The sequence below is a fragment of the Lepisma saccharinum genome, chromosome 15 (assembly GCF_977018435.1).
Source record: "Lepisma saccharinum chromosome 15, izLepSacc3.1, whole genome shotgun sequence".
Classification (NCBI taxonomy): Eukaryota; Metazoa; Arthropoda; class Insecta; order Zygentoma; family Lepismatidae; genus Lepisma; species Lepisma saccharinum.
Genome location: NC_139243.1, coordinates 30,527,649 through 30,546,384, shown reverse-complemented (window position 1 = coordinate 30,546,384; position 18,736 = coordinate 30,527,649). Strand labels below are relative to the sequence as shown.

Below are 18,736 nucleotides of genomic sequence, written 5' to 3'. Positions count from 1 at the left end.
ATAGCTTTCGACGCCTATACGTTTGGAATAGCAAAGTTATTGGTGTCAGGGTGCTCTTGGTACCCTATACGGTACTACTATAGTATGGGGGTGACACCTTTAAAACATATATTTCGCACATTTTTACATTGCTAACGTACTATTTTGGAATGTGGAACATTTCCTAAGGTGAAATAATGCATTTCTAACTAAGATAATATATATTTCTTACATTTACGAGTAGCTACTTACTGCTACTTGTTATTTCAATTCTGTAACACACATTATGACGACAGTGTACTGGTTCATCGCGCGTTGTGCGAGTGTTTTGTCGATTTATGCATGTTCCAACCTCGTTCACCGGAAAATACCTACTTCCGTGCCCGGATTTGAAATTATGCTAATACCTCGCAAACCATTGACGTTAGGCTCACAAACCATTGACCCATTGACGTTAGCCCAACAAACCATTCACGTTAGCCCCCAAAACCATTATGACCATAAGGTGTGTAGTACCTGTAAATTCCGCCATTGTGTGAGGGCAGCACTGCCAAGTGGCAACAGCTGACCGGCGGGGTCGAGTGATTCACGTCAGACACTTGCTGTACAGACTGTGAGCGGTGCACGATGTTTGTGGGCAATCCGTGTTTCAAAGTGGGCTGGCTGTTACTACTCCGTAAAGCTGTAGTATTCGTGTACTATGTTGCTTCTTATTTCATTTTGTGAAATAAATCTGTTGTTCAGCATATGGGCTTTCTGTGCAGTGTGGTGATAAGTGGCGCACGAACAACGGACCGAATATCACACCGCACAACGAAACACGAAGTTTTTTACCGTTACGTTACGAATTGTGCTCCGAAGGAAGAAGTTGATTTGATTACGAAGGTAAGCATCTGTTCCGTGCCATGTAATGTGATGGTCGCGAATGTTGAAAATGGTCTTTGAGTACCAGCTACGTTCGTTTAGTGGAAAGGATAAGTAGGTCACTATTTGCAGCAAAATGCCAGCAAAGCCAGACATTGAACAGTCATTGAAGCAGTTGGAATCTCGATTAGGACACGTATTGCAGCAGCAGCTGCTATCTACCTTTCGATCCCAGATTACTGGCTTGCAAGAAAATGTTGTTTCCATGCAAGAAAATGTTACCTCCCTGCAAGAGAACGTGGCGGCGAGGGATGAAAAGATGGATTCTCAGCTGTCGTCGTTGGGTTCGAAGTTTGCTGAGGTGGAAAAAAGGGTGAGTGCGAAAGTGGGAAGTATGGAGGAAAATGTTACAAGGAAATTTAGGTTAGTAGAAGACTGTGTTGCTAACGTGAAAGAGAAAATTGCCAATGTAGAAACTAGTATTTCGCATGTTGACGAAAACGTGTCTAAAAAACTAGATCAATTTGAATCTAATTTTAATGACGAATTTGCTCGCCTTGAAGCGAAGGTTGAGAAAAGAGTTACTGATTTGTGTGTTCAAACTCGTGAGTCTTTAACTGATGTAAAGAATAATTTTGAGTCATTTCGTAATCAGTTAGAAACAAAAATTGACGAGGTTGCAAAAACCTGCTCCGATCAAAGTAACAAGTTACAAGAAAGGTTGAATGAACAAGTGAAACAGAATGATCTTGAACTTCGAGAAATAAAGTCCATTATCGGTACTGACAAATCTAGGTACGACACTGCTCTTAATAAAGTAGGTGAACAGAATGCTAGTATTGTTCAGTTACAAGAAGAATACACAGAACATTCAACGAAGACAGGTCAAACAACACAGGACCTAAATCAAAGCGTTCATTTAGTATCAAATAAAATTGCGGGATGTGAAATTACATATAAGGGTTGTGTTCAACAAGTAACTCACATTGGGTCAAAAGTAGAAATAGTAGAAAATAAATTTGTTGACTTTGATTATCAGTTAAGAGATATTTCGAAAGACTTAAGAGCATTGCTCAGCAACAAACTAACAAAAGTCAAGTGCAAAGCACCAGTAAACTTACTGATTTTAATAAAAATCCTAGTAGTATTGCTAGTCATGTACGTTTTTCAAGATCTAGTCAAATAGATGAGAGATATCCAGTAGAAAAATGTTCCAATGTTACATTTAGAAAGAGTACAAAGTCTGATACTTCTAGTTCTGATAAAGAAAGAACAATAGAGTATAAGAAAAAACTATATAGAACAAGTGGAAATGGTGTTAACAAAATACAATCTAGTTTTAATAAAGATAGAAAAGGTTATGTAGCTAGTGAAACTGAATCTGAAATTAATAGAAGGTTCAAGAAAAAGCATGGTGTATTAAGATACTCTGATATTGGAAGGTTGCCAAATTTCAATGCTACAAGGACAGATTACTTAGCGTCTCAGTTTTTAAAAGAAATTGAAGATAGTTTTGTAATGTCAGACATTCCAATTAAACATGACATGAAGTACATACCTATGGTTCTTAAGGGTGTTGCAAAACATTGGTTTGATCAAAACAAACAGTTGATAGATGATTATGAAACTTTTAAAGCATTGTTTCTAAATGTGTTTGAAAGTCCATCATGGAAGAGTACTTGTTTAACAAATGTACTATGTAGGAAATTTTCCAAGGAGAGTAAACAAAGTTTGTTAGGTTATTTCTGGTGACAGGTAAATGTGTTAAATGTAGTTAAACCTGAAATGAGTGATCAGCGAAAACTTATAAATGCCTCGTAGACTCGGGTAGTGAACTCTCGTTACTCTCTGCAGATAAATGGAAAGAGATTACTCAAGAAGTTACACGACCAATTTTACAACCAGTAACAGACATAATACTTGTAGATTATTCTGGCAAGAAACAACAAAATGTATTAGGCAAGATCATTGTCAATCTAAGTTTTGATGGAGAAGATATTTTAGTAGAATTTGTAGTGGTCAAAAACCTAAATGTTGGAATGTTGTTAGGTTTAGACTTCTTATACAATATAGGAGCCAATATTGATTTTTCATGTAATGAATTGTTATTCAAGACGGCTCAAGGTAATAAGTTGATTAAGCTTTTACCATGTATATCAAGCAGTAGATGGTATATTTCAAGAATGTTTGAATGTTGGATTAAATAAAAATGTATCAGAAATGGTTGCCAATACTACAGATTTGTAAAACAATCTAGATCAGGCAGAAATCTTGTCAATAGAAGAAAAGGAACAATTGTTTAATTTGGTTGTAGAGTTTGAAGATTTATTTGATGAAAAACCAGGTGTGTGTAATGTATATGAACATAACATTGAACTAGATACTCAAGAACCATTAGTAAGTAAGCCTTACCCTATTTCTTACCAATATAGAAAGGATGTGAGAGATTATATTGAAAAATTGTTAGAATGGGATATTATTGAAATTTGTGAATCTCCATATTTAAATCAATTAGTTTGTAGTACCTAAATCTTCTGGAGGTATAAGAGTGTGTACAGACTTTAGGCTTATAAACTTACATAAAAAAAACAGCCAAATACGTCCAATAAATATTGAACTTGCTTTAACAGGATTTAAGAATAAACCTTATGTTACAGTCATAGACATGTCCGTTGGATTTCATCAGATACTTCTTACAGAAAAGTCTAGGCCTTACACGGCGTTTGCTTTTGAAGGAAAACAATTTCAATTCAAGAGATTGGTTTTTGGTACATGTAACGGTGTCCAAGCTTTTACAATGGCTATGTCTAAAGTTCTAGGTAACACTTTAATTGACTCTGTTATCATATATGTAGATGATTTGTGTATACGTAGTGAAAGTTTTGAAAAACATTTGCAAGATCTGAGAGAAGTATTTGAAAAGCTTAGGCAGGCTGGAATGACCATAAATTTGAAAAAATACATTTTTCTGCAAAGAAAAACTATTGTATTTAGGACATATCATAGATAAAGATGGTATCAGTATGAATCCTGATAGAGTTAAGGCAATAGCGGAATTACAACCTCCTAAGGATGTTAAAAGTCTTCACAAAATCATTGGATGTTTTACTTGGTTAAGGAAGTTTATTCCAAATTTTTCAAATTTATGTTCACCCTTGTACGAGTTGCTGAAAAAAGGGAAAAAATGGCACTGGGGAGACAAAGAACAATCTAGATTCGATTTGGTAAAAGAAACAATTGTACAGGATGTCAAGCTTTATCATCCAGACTTTGAAAACAGATTTTACATTCAAACCGATTCATCTTCTGTTGGTCTTGGTGGTTACTTATACCAAATTATTAATGGTGAAAAACATGTAATATCATACATGAGTAGAACTCTTAAGGATTATGAGTCACGCTATACAATTAGTGAATTAGAATGCCTTAGTATTCTTTTTGTATTGATAAATGCAAGGAATATCTCCTAAGTAACAGATTTACTATTGTATGTGATCATCGTTGCCTAATCTGGCTTCGATATGCAAAAAATTGGAATTCACGTATTTTGCGATGGTCTTTACAACTCCAAAATTATGACTTTCAAGTGGAGTACTGCAGAGGAAAAGATAATTTGTTAGCGGATTTTCTTTCTAGAAATTTTCCAGATCAAAGTACTCAATATTTGCATGTAAATGTAGTAGATTTATTAAGGAATGATGTTATTAATATACCAAAAGAAGTTGTTATGGATGAACAAAAGAAAGATTTGATTGTTAAACCAATCATTGATTATTTATCTGGAAACATAACTATAGGTACTTTAGAACCTAGATCAAGAAACTGGAAAAAGTTTTTTAAGTTACAAGATGGATTTTTTTTGTATCGTGATTTTCATTTCATTAATCATTATAAGTTGTGTATACCTATATCTTTAGTTCCAATACTTTTAAGGTCATATCATGACAACATGGGTCATTTTGGAGCAGACAAAATGCTCAGAAGATTGAATATAATATTTTATTGGTCTGCAATGAGAAAAGATGTGCAGAAATATGTTAAGAATTGTGAGGTATGTCAAAGAACCAAAGCTGACAGACATCCATCTAAAAATGTATTTTCTTTTCATGATTCTTCTTCGAATGGTGTTATTTTGTTTTTTGACGTGCAAGGGTCACTTGCCAGAGGCAAGTGTGGCAAGAAAAATTTGTTGACAATTCAAGATTTAAAAACAAGATATCTTTATGTTTGTCCTATTCGTAATTGTAATACAGAGTGTATTTTAAGATGTTGAAAGAAGGATACATCAGACATATGGGTATTCCAGATGGTATTGTTTCTGATAATGCTACAACATTCCATTCAAAGAAATATGTGAATACATTAAGTTCTCTAGGTATTAAAGTAATGTATACTCCAAATTATCACGCAAGTTCTAATTTAGTAGAAAGGGTACATGCAGAATTGAATAGAATGATGCGTATGTGTTGTTCAGAAGGTCAAGAAGACTGGCCAAAATATACAAGGAAATAAACAAGTGTGAATATTAACATGACGAGGTTTTCTCGGTTTAATAGTCTCCATATCTCTACATTCCCCTTGTTGAGATAATCGAGCCACTCTGTGATGGTCGACTACCTTCCTTCGGAGTAGGTTATATTTAAAAAATTATTATTTATTAACAAATCAAACTCGTAGAAAACCAATACAGCAAACCAATCACTAGAAGAATCACATCACCGTAAAAAAAATCGAAATCACCAGAATAGTCATATCATCAAAAATACCGTGGCACCAAACACCGTTGAGAAAAATATAAAAACACGTAGAGAGAAAAAAAATGAAACTGTAGGTCATAGCCTCATATATACTCAAAAAGTACGAGCACAAATAACTAAGTTCTGAGGCATGGATACAAATAATTACATAAGTGTGACACTGAACTAGTTTTGATTGAATGATGACAGCACGATAATAAAAAAAACACATGTCAGCACAGTGTGAAGAAACGCCGGAAACCACACGCGGTTGTATTCACTGTTTGCTGAGATCAAAGTACACTCGGCATAACATACACGATGCTGGGCGGAGCCTTGAGGTATGTTACCATGGCAACGCTGTAGACTGCATGTCGCCATAGGCTGGACGTTCTGTGCAGCTGACGATAAAAAAAACACAAAAGAAAGAGACGTATCTCTAATCCAATATGGGCAGCACCCATGGGCACAAACTTTGGCACTGTAAAGGACATGCGTGTGTACTAATTGCGTGTGCCTTACGGTAGTTGAAGTAGCTGAGCACCGGAACACTTTGAGCCGATGAAAAATAACATATGCATCATATGACGTCAGGAAACAAGAGCAGGATGCACTCAGTGGGAGGGGCCTTGGCGATGTAGGTCGCCGTGACGTCATGGGAGGGCAGTCTGGAAGTCAAATTTTCGATGGCGCTTCGGGGCAAGAAACGTCCTGGGTAAAGCTCTCCACATCTGGGTCGCGACGTGGAAGATGGAAAAATCAGCCATGCGGTCCAGACGGGAACGGGTCCTTTGGTGCTGGAATTCCACAAAATCGTTGTCGGTCTCTGCGATGAGCCTAGTCTCTCGCTCGATGGTACAAGCCGGTGGTCGTCATGGGTCCGGTAACATCCGTGGCGATGAGAATGAAACAAGCGCAAAAAAGGGAAAAATTAGGAAAAAGCAAAAGGTAGTGGAGCAGAGTTACAATAAATGATGACGGGTTATAAAATCGATTGAAAAGGGACTTTCAGTTAAAACTGGTGAATTATTTTGGGGGGGAGGGGAGGTAATATCTGATTTGAATAACAGGGCGAATGGGCGTTATTACTTATATGATGTAGAGTTTTGAAGGGGACCTGTTTATGATTAACAGGTTTACCTGAAGAAAAGTTCGCCGGGGCAACGGGGGGGGGGAGTAGGTGGAATAATTTCATGTTGTAAGGAAAGTTCGCCGGGGGGCAACGGGGGGTGGGAGTTTGAATAGTCGGCTTATCCGGGAATGAAATGAGAAAAGAAAGGAGAATTCAGCGATAATAGAACGAACTAAGTGATTCCGAGACATTTCCTTCTGTAATATGTGTAAATGTCGTTTATAAAAGCAATTTCAAGAATTTTACGTGTATTGTGGACAAAGGTTTAAGCGCCTTCGATTCGCTGCTAATAAAAAAAAATTGAAAAAGAAGTGAAAAAGAGTAAGTAATAGATTTGTGTAATAGTTCATTGAAAAATAGAGTAAGTTTGTAATTTCATGGGATATGAGCTATACCATGTTGTATGCTATCAATATTTGAACTATAAAATTAGAGGAGAGAGTGGGAACATTTGCCTATATTTATTATATGCTTTATTAACATATTTAGTGCATTGCAGCTTTCAAAGAAGCAGTTCGCGTTACACCTAAGCGTAAATAAAAAAATTGCTATGGCCAAAAAGCCAAAAGTTCAAGCAAGTTCTACGCAGTTCATTTGTTCTTTAAATCGTTCATCTTGTTCTATCTTAGTTCATTCGTTCTTTATTTCTTTGTACTTTTTTTTCTTCATTTGAGCGTATATGTACCAGCAAATGGGGAAAAAAAATATTTGCTAGTTAGAATCATAAACACACTAAGTACTTATTAGTCAAATCAGTTAAGTGATATGTTCTGACTATTACTATGCGTTTAAACGCAAATTATAAAATAACATTAAAATATCTGTAAAAAAAATTAATTATTAGGCAAGAGATGTATTATAAATGTTCCGACGATTGAGATAGCATTCTATAATCCTAATCTTGTTAAAAATAAAAATGAGTTCGTTCTAACGCAACAATGCAGTGCGAGCACGGGAAGTGGAAAGAGGGGGGTGGGGAGTCGATGATCGTGAGAAAATGCTGGATCATGGGATGCTAGCATGTGCAATGTACGTAACGAGGAGCGAGGAGGCTAAAGCGAGTGACAACGGAGTGGCGTGTTAATGAATGTTAGTGGGGTTATCATGGCACTAGTCGTAGCGGGCTTTGAGTCTAGAAATGGTAATAGTGTCAGTCTTTTGTTTACTCCTGCCGTCGATGAAAGTTACTTCGTAGGAATTCTCGTCAACTTTGCGAAGAATAGTTCCTTTATACTTATAAGAGGACGCAAAGGCTTTTGACACGCCTGGAGTTGGAGTGGCATCTAGAATCCATACATGTTGTCCTGGTGAGTACTGTATTTGCCTAGAAGTGCGCTCTGCGTACTTTTTCTGCTGTTCGTAACGCTTGTGTAAGTTGTCGTGAGCTGTCTTTCGTATGGATGTCAGTAGTTCAAGTCTCTGTGCGTTCGTCTGGGAAACATTGTCGGGGTTCGAAGGAAGGACAGCGTCTGCTAAGATCCTTGGGTTGTAGCCAAATAAAGTAAAATACGGGCTCTGGAGGGATCCAGAATGGATTGTAACGTTGTGGCTGAACGCTGCGCTAGCTAAATAGTCACACCACGAAGCTTTCTTTTCTAACACAAAGACTCTCATAACCTTCTTTAAGTAACTAAATGAACTCTCAACTAATCCATTCGTGAAATGGGCACAAGTATCTACATATTTTAGTTGTACACCTGTAATATTAGCTAACTCTCGTAAGAGTAAACTTGAATTGGGTGTTGAACGATCTAAATAGATCGTTTACGGAATGCCATGGACTAAAAAGACTTTCTCAACTAGGGCTGTTGCTATGTTTTGTGCATCGTGATTAGCCAAAGGAGCTGTAATTACATACCTTGTACAACTATCAACTACCGATAGGAAATATTTGTATTTGTGCGTTTTTGAAGAGACTAAAGGACCACATACGTCAATATGAATTCGTTGGAAAGGAATTTGGGCTGGTTGAAATGCTTGCAGCGTATGCGGTTTAGAACCTTGTGGTTTCTTTGAAATCTGACAAGGGATGCAATGTCTAACCTTATCGTACACAAATTTCTTCATATTAGGGAAAAAGTAACGCATAAGCATTAAATTATATGTCTTCTGAGCACCTTGGTGACTTCCATTCATTTTGTGTGCATGAATAAGGTCGAAAACTTGATTTCTTAATGCATGAGGAATACAAAGTCTATCCCTATTACCAGTTTTGATTTTATTAGTCCTGTATAAGACTCCATTTTTCAGTACATAAGAATACGAAAGCTTTTCTAGTTTAGGGTCACTAGCTTTATCTTTGTTTTCTAAAACATTAATAATGTCTCTAAAATAGGGGTCTTTACGTTGTTCTAAACTAATATCAAAATCTGCTGCTTGTGCATGAAATACCTGATGAAAGAACAGATCATCATCATCATCATCTTTCTTGTCAAGATTAGTCTTTTCAAGCTGTAAACTTGCACGGGAGAGTCCATAATCAAGTTCATTTTTACTAGCGCTGACATGCCTTATTTCGAAATCAAAATTCTGAAAATAAAGGGCTCTTCTTCCTAAAATAGAACTATGGTGTTTTGTTGAACGAAGATAGGATAAGGCTTTGTTGTCTGTGAGAACCACAAAATGTTGATTCATAAGAAAAAATTTGAAAGTTTTCAAAACATAATATGCACCTGCAATTTCGAGTGAAAATGTGTCAGCTCTTTTCTCTGTTTCTGTTAAGGCTCGTGAACAATAGGCACATGGATGTAAATTTCCTTCTTCATCAGGCTGTAACAAGGCTCCTCCAATGCCAATTCCGCTCGCGTCAATGTATACATATGAGGGGCGCTTAGGGTCATAAGGGCGGAGGATAGGGGCGGACGTGATCATTTCTTTCAGTGTTTCGAAGCTTTTCTGGTGTTCATCAGTCCATTGAAACTTAACATTCCTTTTAAGAAGCTTGAATAAACATTCTGTTGGTCCTGCAAAACCTTGCACAAATCGTCGAATAAAATTTACAAGTCCTAGAAAACTACGAAGCTTGCGTTTGGTGGTAGGGGTGGGATATTCCAAAATAGCTTTAAGAATGTGTTCTGAAATCTTAACTCCCTTTTGAGATACCAAGTTACCGAGCACTTTTACTTCGGTAAAAGCTAGCCTACACTTAGAGGGTGATAATTTAAGGGATGCTTGTCTTAACTCTTGAAACACTCTGTCTAGAATGTTGATCATGTGTGGGAGATTTGAACTGTAAATAATAATATCATCAGTGTAAACAGAAAGTTCTGAACTGTCTATTCCACTGAGGGCAAGTTCGCTTACTCGGTTCATTACACCGGGGGATGTTTTCAATCCCTGGCATAACCTAGCATATCTAAAACTACCCAGATTGTTAATAGAAAAGGCGGTAATGTCTTTAGAACGCTCTGTTAATGCAACCTGAAAGAATGCACTGGACATGTCTAAAATTGAGTAATATTTCTTTCCAGCCATCTCTGTCATGATGGTTTTTATGTCTGGGGATTGTAAGAAAATCGGAGCTATTATGTCATTAAGCGCTCTCAAATCGGAAATAAAACGGTAAGTCTCATTGGGTTTCTTGACTAATAGAACTTGGTGTCGATAGGGACTCCCTTCACAGCGCTCTATAACACCTTGGTCTAGTAATTTCTGAACTTCCTGTTTCATGGGTTCTCGGTAATGAAAAGGAATAGGGTAGGTCTTAGCATACACTGGGGTGTCATCTGTCAGTTTGATATCATATTCCAAAACATTAGTTTTAGTCAATTTATCCCCTGGCCAGAGAAAAATATCTGCATACGTGTATGCGAGCTTTAGGATTTTTTCTCTTTCTTCTCGGGGAATATCAGGGTTAACTGTGAGGAGGGAGGGGTCAAATTTCTTTTGACTTCCACTGATTTGTTGCTTCACTGTACTATTTTCATTACAAGAGTATGAAAATGCGACATCTTCGTTTTTATGTTCCCAAACGGAAGTAACGTCAGTTAAAATTTCACATGTCGATATTTCGCCTAATATTGTGTCACTTTCCAAAGTGATTGTGGTTTCCGTAGGGTTGTGTATGTGAATGACAGGTGACTGCGGGTTTACTGCAGCATTGGGAAGGACTACTGGATGCTGGCTCATAAGGGAAGCAGATGGTGTAAAAAGTACAGGCTTATGGGTATTAGGTGTCGTAGTGGTAATGTTCAAATTGATATAAGTCTTGGATCGTGGACTTAACTGAACTGTGTTTGAAAGGGTAGCTTTTTCCTCATACACATTTACATTCTCAATTTGAGTGAATATGTCATGGGACAGCTGGTGAGTCTTGTACTTTGATCTTAAAAAACTATAATTAGGAGTACGTCCTAAATGATAAAGTGTTATTGTGTTGTCTTTTAACGACATTTCGCACCTCTGCGTTCGTAAAAAGTCATTTCCTAAAAGGGGAGGGACGTTAGTTGAATCTACTATTCTAAATGGGTGCGAATATTTACGCTTTCCAATTATGATAGGAAGAACTACAATTTCAGACACACTCAGTTTCGATCCGGTCACACCTTGGATTGTGGATTGTACCTTGTATGTTTTTCTTTCAGTAGGGAGAAGGTGGGAAGGATAAATTGAGATTTGGGAACCCACGTCAATAAGTAAATCTACTTGTTTGCCTTGTATGCTCCTATTAATAAAGTATAGGCCATTTCTCTCAATTATAGGAACTTTATCTAATCTGGTATTATCTTCGATTTCGTTCCTGCAAGTCGAAGACGATTTTAGTTTAAACCACTGTCTCGTTGTGGCTTGTAAAAGCAGTTGTTGCTCTCGTGATTATAACGACCACAAAACTTACAGGCTGATGTATTTGCTTCGTCGCGATTACCCTGATCTCGACGTTGAAACCTCTTGTTACTATTAGCTCTGAATTGGCCTCGTGAGTTCGATCTATAATTACCTCTGGGATTAGCTCTATGATTATTATTATTCCTGTAGGAAGAGGAGTTATTATTCCCCTTGTTGAAACCTCTGTTATGTGCGTTTTGATTAGCCGTTTTCGCAAATTCCAGTACATTTGAGCAAAGATTGAAAAGAGAAGTTGCGTTCATCTGTTCGGTTGAATGCAAAGCTAAGGTCGACATTTGTGACGAAAGTTTATTTATCTCATCACTAGAAGCGGCATTTTGAGCGTGTTCCACTGTGGCTACGGCTGGTGTCGCCGCGCAGCGGGCACTATCAGAACTCGGTACATGATACATTCCTTGATACATTGCGTGGGAGTTATTGGGAGCGGGATTGGATTGTAGACTTTGGACTTGATGAGTCGATGGTGGGAGAAAAGGAGATGGACACTGGTTGTATGGTACAAAGTGCTGACTCGGGTTCAATGGATTACTGGGGAGGGGGGAGTAGACCTGTGCATGCGAACAGCTGTGAAGTGGTGACGGGGTGAATGTCTGGGGCAAGCTCGCCTGAGCGATTGCCTGATCTATTTCCAATTTCTCCTCCAACATACGTGAATTAATTAATGACTGCTGGCGTTCGAAATTCTGTAGGTGGGCAATTAACTCTTCTGTTTTGGCGAAATGCTTGTTGGTTAAACAGCCAATGTATTTGGCTCGCAGTCCCATGATGATGTAAGAGAGAGTTTGTTCTTCAGTGGCGTTCGGGAAGTATTGCTGGACTAATGCCTTTTTAGCAATAACATAGGTATGGATGGGTTCACTAATCATTTGTTTCTTTGCAAGTATTATCTGTACAGGATCTGCTGATAGGTATGATCCCTTAAATAGCGTACTGAGCTCGTCTTTGATATGGGTGTATGTCAAGTCTACAAAATTGGGTCGTTTCTGTATGTCATGAAAATAAGTAAAAGCGGTGTCCGTCAAAAATAAAGGTAACATCTCTTTACGCTTAGCTTCCGACCATCCTGCGGCGTGTGCTACATTTTGAAACTTGAGGAAAAATGAGTCAATGTCCTTAGGGTCATTTCCGCTAAATGGTGCCGGGTATAATGCAGTGGGGATTGGGGTGGCCATGTTAGTGGTGGAAATTTGTACAGCTACGTTACCAGAACTATTAACAGTGTTAGAGGGAGTTGAAACGGGAGCTGGGGTACTTGCTAAGGGTTGGGGTCGGTTTCTGTCGGGTGTTGCTAGTCCAAGGACAAATTGAGGGTAATTTCTATTAGCAGACCTTAACCGTGTTAGTGGAGGGGAGGGAATTGGGGATAATGGTCGTGAATTTATTGGATTTGCCGTGATTGCAGTTGCTAACTCTATGATTTGGTCGAGGGAGGAATCTAGGTGTTCGTGCAACGCTATCTGTGACGTATTCATAAACGAAGGTTCGTCGTTCTGACCAAAGAACAGATGAAAGTATGGGTATACAGTTATTTACATCATTAATATATCGCTTGTCAAATAAGTATAAGCAAGTGTTCTCATTCCTGTGTGAATGATGCTTGAATACATGTTATGCAGAAAAACTAGATTTTGTTGAAAAGAAAGGGGGGGCTCGGCATAAAAGAAAAAGAGGGGTTGTTTTCCATAGGGTAATACACAAAATTGTCACTGGGTCTGACGCATCTTAAGCGTACTGTGGGAGTATGAGTTGGAATTACTAAAAATTTACTTTAAAAATGCTCCCAAAGTGGGAGGGGGGAGAGAATAATTTAATGTAAAGCAATTCGTACAGGAGGGTACTTAATTGCAAAAAAGGGCCTGAATCATCTCCACCATGTTGTAATCCCGTTTTACCTGGGATCTGAGGTCACAGGGAAGTTTCATTTAAACATTTAGGTAGAGCTTAATAATATCTGTTGGCTGAACCTGCTCCGTTAGGAGGGTAGAGATATGGAAAGTTGGTGTAAAAGGTTATTCACGCTTGTTCATACCTGGTAGATGTGTGTGATGTCTTGTCCTAATGCTTCTCGCAGACCGAATCGTGACAGTTGCCAAGGTTCTATCCAGCGACCCTCAGCTCACCAGACCGAGCAATCCCTTGCGACTTCTAGCATGCTAGGCAGCGGTAACTCCGTGTTCCATCGTCGTAGTTCAGCAGTGTAATGTGTTGTAAAGTAATCAGACTAATTATCCATGTAGCGTCGTTGAGTGTCAGAATCCAAAAGAGAGCGAGCTCCGGGACGGAGCTTGCTTTTATCATTCTAGGCGTCGAAAGGTTGTTAAACCTTTCAAACGCGGTAGATCCTGTTTAGATCCACGCGTTTGCCTTTCCAGTTCCTTGTTTTACGGAAGTTACAAGTTAGCGCATTCTTGGGATCACTCGCTGGTCGGACGAGTTCAGGAAATAAACAAGTGTGAATATTAACATGACGAGGTTTTCTCGGTTTAATAGTCTCCATATCTCTACAATAGATATTATTGTTCATTTAATCAATCATACCATCCATTCCAATTTAGGATATGCACAAGTGGAATTAATGTTCAGTCGTAAGTTAGATGCCAGTATAAAGAATTGTTTTAATATTCCCCAGACAAATTGGGATGATAAACTTTTTTCAGCCACTATGCAGGATATAAATAAGAGAAAAATGAGACACTTGAGATATAATGTAACACAACAGAAAAGACCTGAGATAAAAATTCATGATTTGGTATTTCTCAAAACGTATTATCTCAGTAGTCTTGTTGACAAGAGAATTAGAAAATATTGTAATGTATATGAAGGTCCCTATTATGTTTTTAAGGAACTCAGAAAAGGTGTATTTAGTTTAATTGAATTAAGTAAAGAAAAAGTAACAGTAAACAATAATGTAGAAAACTTGAAAAAATGGAATTGTAGTGTAGAAAAAAGGAAATTTTATTTGGATGAATTTATGAACAAATATCCTGAAGTGTGGAACCGAATAAAAATTTAAGTTGATTTTTGTTTATTCAAATATTTTTTTTGAACTTTGGACTAAACTTGTTATATTTTCTTGTATATTTTGTGTATTGTAAATAATTTTTTCCTATGTCAAAAATTATTCCCTCCAGGGAGGGGGAGATATGACCATAAGGTGTGTAGTACCTGTAAATTCCGCCATTGTGTGAGGGCAGCACTGCCAAGTGGCAACAGCTGACCGGCAGGGTCGAGTGATTCACGTCAGACACTTGCTGTACAGACTGTGAGCGGTGAACGATGTTTGTGTGCAATCCGTGTTTCGAAGTGGGCTGGCTGTTAGTACTTAGTAAAGCTGTAGTATTCGTGTACTATGTTTGCTTCTTATTTCATTTTGTGAATTAAATCTGTTGTTCAACATATGGGCTTTCTGTACAGTGTGGTGGTACCATTGACGTTAGCCCAAAAAAACATCACGTTAGCCCAAAAACCATTTTCTGTAAGGTTGGGTTAGGTTAGGTTAGGTTAGGCAAGCATTGTTAAAAAGAAATAAGAAAATAAAAATACTCGACACGTCATGTTCTAGTGAAAACACGGCGAGTTTGAAACACTGGCTACGGGGTTACGTCATCTAACACACGGAACATTGTGTTCTCGTGCAGAAAGCAAATGGCGGCAGCAGAAACAGCGTGTCGGACAGAGATTTTCACATAAAACAACATGTATTCACATTAAAATGGATCAAAACTACATTCACGAACTTCCACAAGGCTACAGAATATGATTTCCGTAAGTACTTTCTCCTGTAAATTTGAAGAAATCCGTCACCCCTATACCAGCCTCTCTGCACAAGGTCATAGACCAGCAATTATTGAAGCAGCATTCGGGGGCGGCTTAAGCGTCAAACCCCTTGGTTAGGATCAAAACCTTATTTCTGATACATAAGCGTGGCTATTTGTTTGATGACAGTTTAAAGTGGGATCCGAACCATTATGCGGCTCCACCTGGTGCTTGGCTACTTGCTTTTAAAGGAGTTGGATTTATTGTTGACAATAATTATTTGAAGTTAATGCTGCATAACATGGTAAGTATATTGCAAAATCATATAGGAATTTAAGCTGAGAGATTACTGTCATTTTTTCATGTCATTAAACAAACAATTGCCTACGAAAAAAGTGCTCTTTAACAGCAACACGTACATCACTTCAAAAATAAGGCTATTATATTTGGTCATTAAAACCGTAAAAATATACCATTGTCAGAGGCGATGTCAGGATTAATTAACTAGGGGTTCTGAAGGAGTTCGGACCATGTGCGCCCGCAGGAATGTGTCAGGGAGAGCACTTGTCGTCGTGAGATTTCTGGAAAGAGTTAATGTAATTCGAATGGTAAAATTGTAGACGTATTTTATTACAAAAAATATTGTTTACTGTGACTTACAGGCCGTAAGTTATAACAACCATTATTATTATTTGAAATAGGGTTATATTTAAGCTTATAGTCTATTTTACACTGAATTATCTAACTATTAAAAACAGCTTTTAGTCCTACATGAATGAATGTTAAGTATGCAGTTCTGTAAATTGTATATAGATATACAGAATGTGGAATTTACAAATGTATGTATTTTTAAAAAAGACAGTAGTAGTAATAGTAATGTAATAATAGAGGAGAAGGTCTAAATATGGGCGAAGGTTCAAATATGGGTTTTGGAGTAGTAGTGGGATTGGCTATATAACCAGGACCACTTACAAGTGTAGAAAAGAAGAGGTTATTTGATTGAACAATCCGATTTGCCTACACTTAAAACAATGCCAAGAGGGGCTTATACCCCAATTTTTTAAGTGTGATATGCTCTTCATTTTAAGAAATTTTGAATTCTAGTGTAGAAAAGATGAACCCCCCTCAGACAGATTTGCCTACACTTAAAACTATGCCAAGTTCCTATATCATCTTATTGTTTACAGTGTGTTTTTCTGTCAAAATCCCAGGAATCTTGAATTGATATAAAGCTCATAGCTCCTGGGTTCTGAGACCCAGTAGAGTGTGGTGCATAGCCCCATGGTTTTTATTGTCTTGTAATCAGGAGGCTTCTGGGTTTGAGTCCTCATAAAATGTGAAGCCTCCCCTGATGGCAAAATGTTAATATTGTTGCCTTGTAAACAAGAGGCTCGGGTTTGAGTCCTGATAAAATGTGTAAGATTGAAATACATGTGGCAAAATAATATGTCCACACGTGAGATTTTGAGAATAATTATTGCTAGTTGATATACAACTGATAGCTCCCAGATCTGAAACCTGGTAAAAAGTGTTATACAAGAGCATAAAAGAGCAAAATTATTTTATATTGGGGATCACCAGAGCCTAGTTATTGCTGTTGTCTGTGTATAAAGGCACCAGCTCAGCCACTAACTGCTCTTATAATTGTTTTGGCTACACTTGAAATTAAGCAAAAAATATTTATATTTTCATGGCAAAACTGCCCGATCAATACAATAGGAGAGGAGTGGGCAAACATAATTAATTGCTTGCATGTTTTTTCTAATCTTTGATCAGTCCTATGTCTCGGCCAGCAATTAATTATGCTTGCCCGGGAGATTATATTTCTTGTATGCCAGCAGATATAATCTACACTGTGTCTTTTCAGAGAGAAATAACATATCATCCATCATATTATTTACTCAGAGAAATTCCTAGTAAAGGGAATATTGCCCTCTTTCTGTACGCCTGGGAGATTATATCTGCTGGCATGCAAGAAATATAACCTGCACTGTGCCTTTTCAGGGGAAATTACATGTCATCCATCATATTATTTACTCAAAAAGAAATTCTTATCTACACTGAACCCCTTTAGAGAAAATTACATGTCATCCATCATATTATTAACTCAAAGAGGAAATTCTTAGTAATGATAATATTGGCTCCTTGGATATTGTCATGCAAACCTGAGCACAATTCTAGTTTTGTCTTGTTGTGTTAATATATGCCTGAGCGGGACTCACACCATATTTATTCCACATTTCAAAGTCCAACTTTGAATTGTATTTAGCTGATATAGCTCTGGGTTCTCAATAAAATGTGGACATAGTCCCATGGCTTATTGCCTTGTAAACAAGAGGCTCGGGTTTGAATCCTGATAAAATGTGATGCCTCCCCTGATGGCAAAGTGTTGGTATTATTGCTTTGTAATCAAGAGGCTTCTGTGTTTGAGTCGGCCCTCTAGAATTGCTCTGTGACTCTCTCATTTCTTACATCATAAACATATGATTTATCACCTATGAGAATAGCACTACATATGGTGTCATCAGGTAATGCCTCATGGAATTCACAGATAATTTTAATGTTTGTCCTGTCATTAACCACAACTTGTTTCCTTTTTGAAGTGTTGATGACAAACATGGGTCTCTGTGCTTTGAATTCATCTGGTGTGTAATACATGTCAGTATTGCCAGTAGTGACCCTTTTGTATGCTGAAAATGCTTCATATAATTTGAGGAAATCATCCTTGGACATGTCTAAATTATAATTTTCTCTAGGAAATACCTCATTTCTGCCATTTATAAGATATATGTTCTTGATGTTGCAGTTATCAAATTTACTTGAATTTTTTTCCTGATTGTTGTGTCTTCCAGTCTGAAACAGTACCACCACAAAATACGGAATGTCATATTGTATACTGGAGAATGAATTTGTAGCATCAAACTCATAATAAGTACCAGTTGCGGGCTTCTGTATACATTGATATGTATAAAATTGTAAAGGAATTTGTGGATTTTTTAGAATATCTGCTTTGTATTCAAGAGCATAACTGGCCTCATATTCAACAACCGGGATTCTTAGCTCCATAGTCTGAATAATGCATTTGCCCTCATCAGGTAGGGTGTTAGGCAGAGCTTCCCCTGTAGAGTTTAATGCACTGTACCTCATCAAAGCATTATTATCATTGGCAGCTCTTCTAAATGTGATTCTTAAACCACCCTTCCACATAATATCTTTGTAATCTGAGAAGAACCCTGGCAACAGGCGCATGGGGAACAGCACAGTGTGGCTTTTAGATAATATCTTATCACCAGCCTCAAATCCACCTATTTTGTAGTATGAAGCCTCGGTTTTGGATAATTTTAGTGTGACCAAAGCTGTGGAGGTAATGCCGGGATAATCTACTCTGTTTATAACAACACCATGCTTTCTGATCTCAATTTCA

At 37.6% G+C, this 18,736-nt stretch overlaps 1 protein-coding gene across 1 annotated transcript in view; it reads right to left on the bottom strand.

Moving 5' to 3' along the window:
- The window catches only part of Ent3 (equilibrative nucleoside transporter 3), a 117,879-nt gene that overhangs the window by 23,497 nt on the left and 75,646 nt on the right, over window positions 1-18,736 (bottom strand). The window lies entirely within an intron of this gene.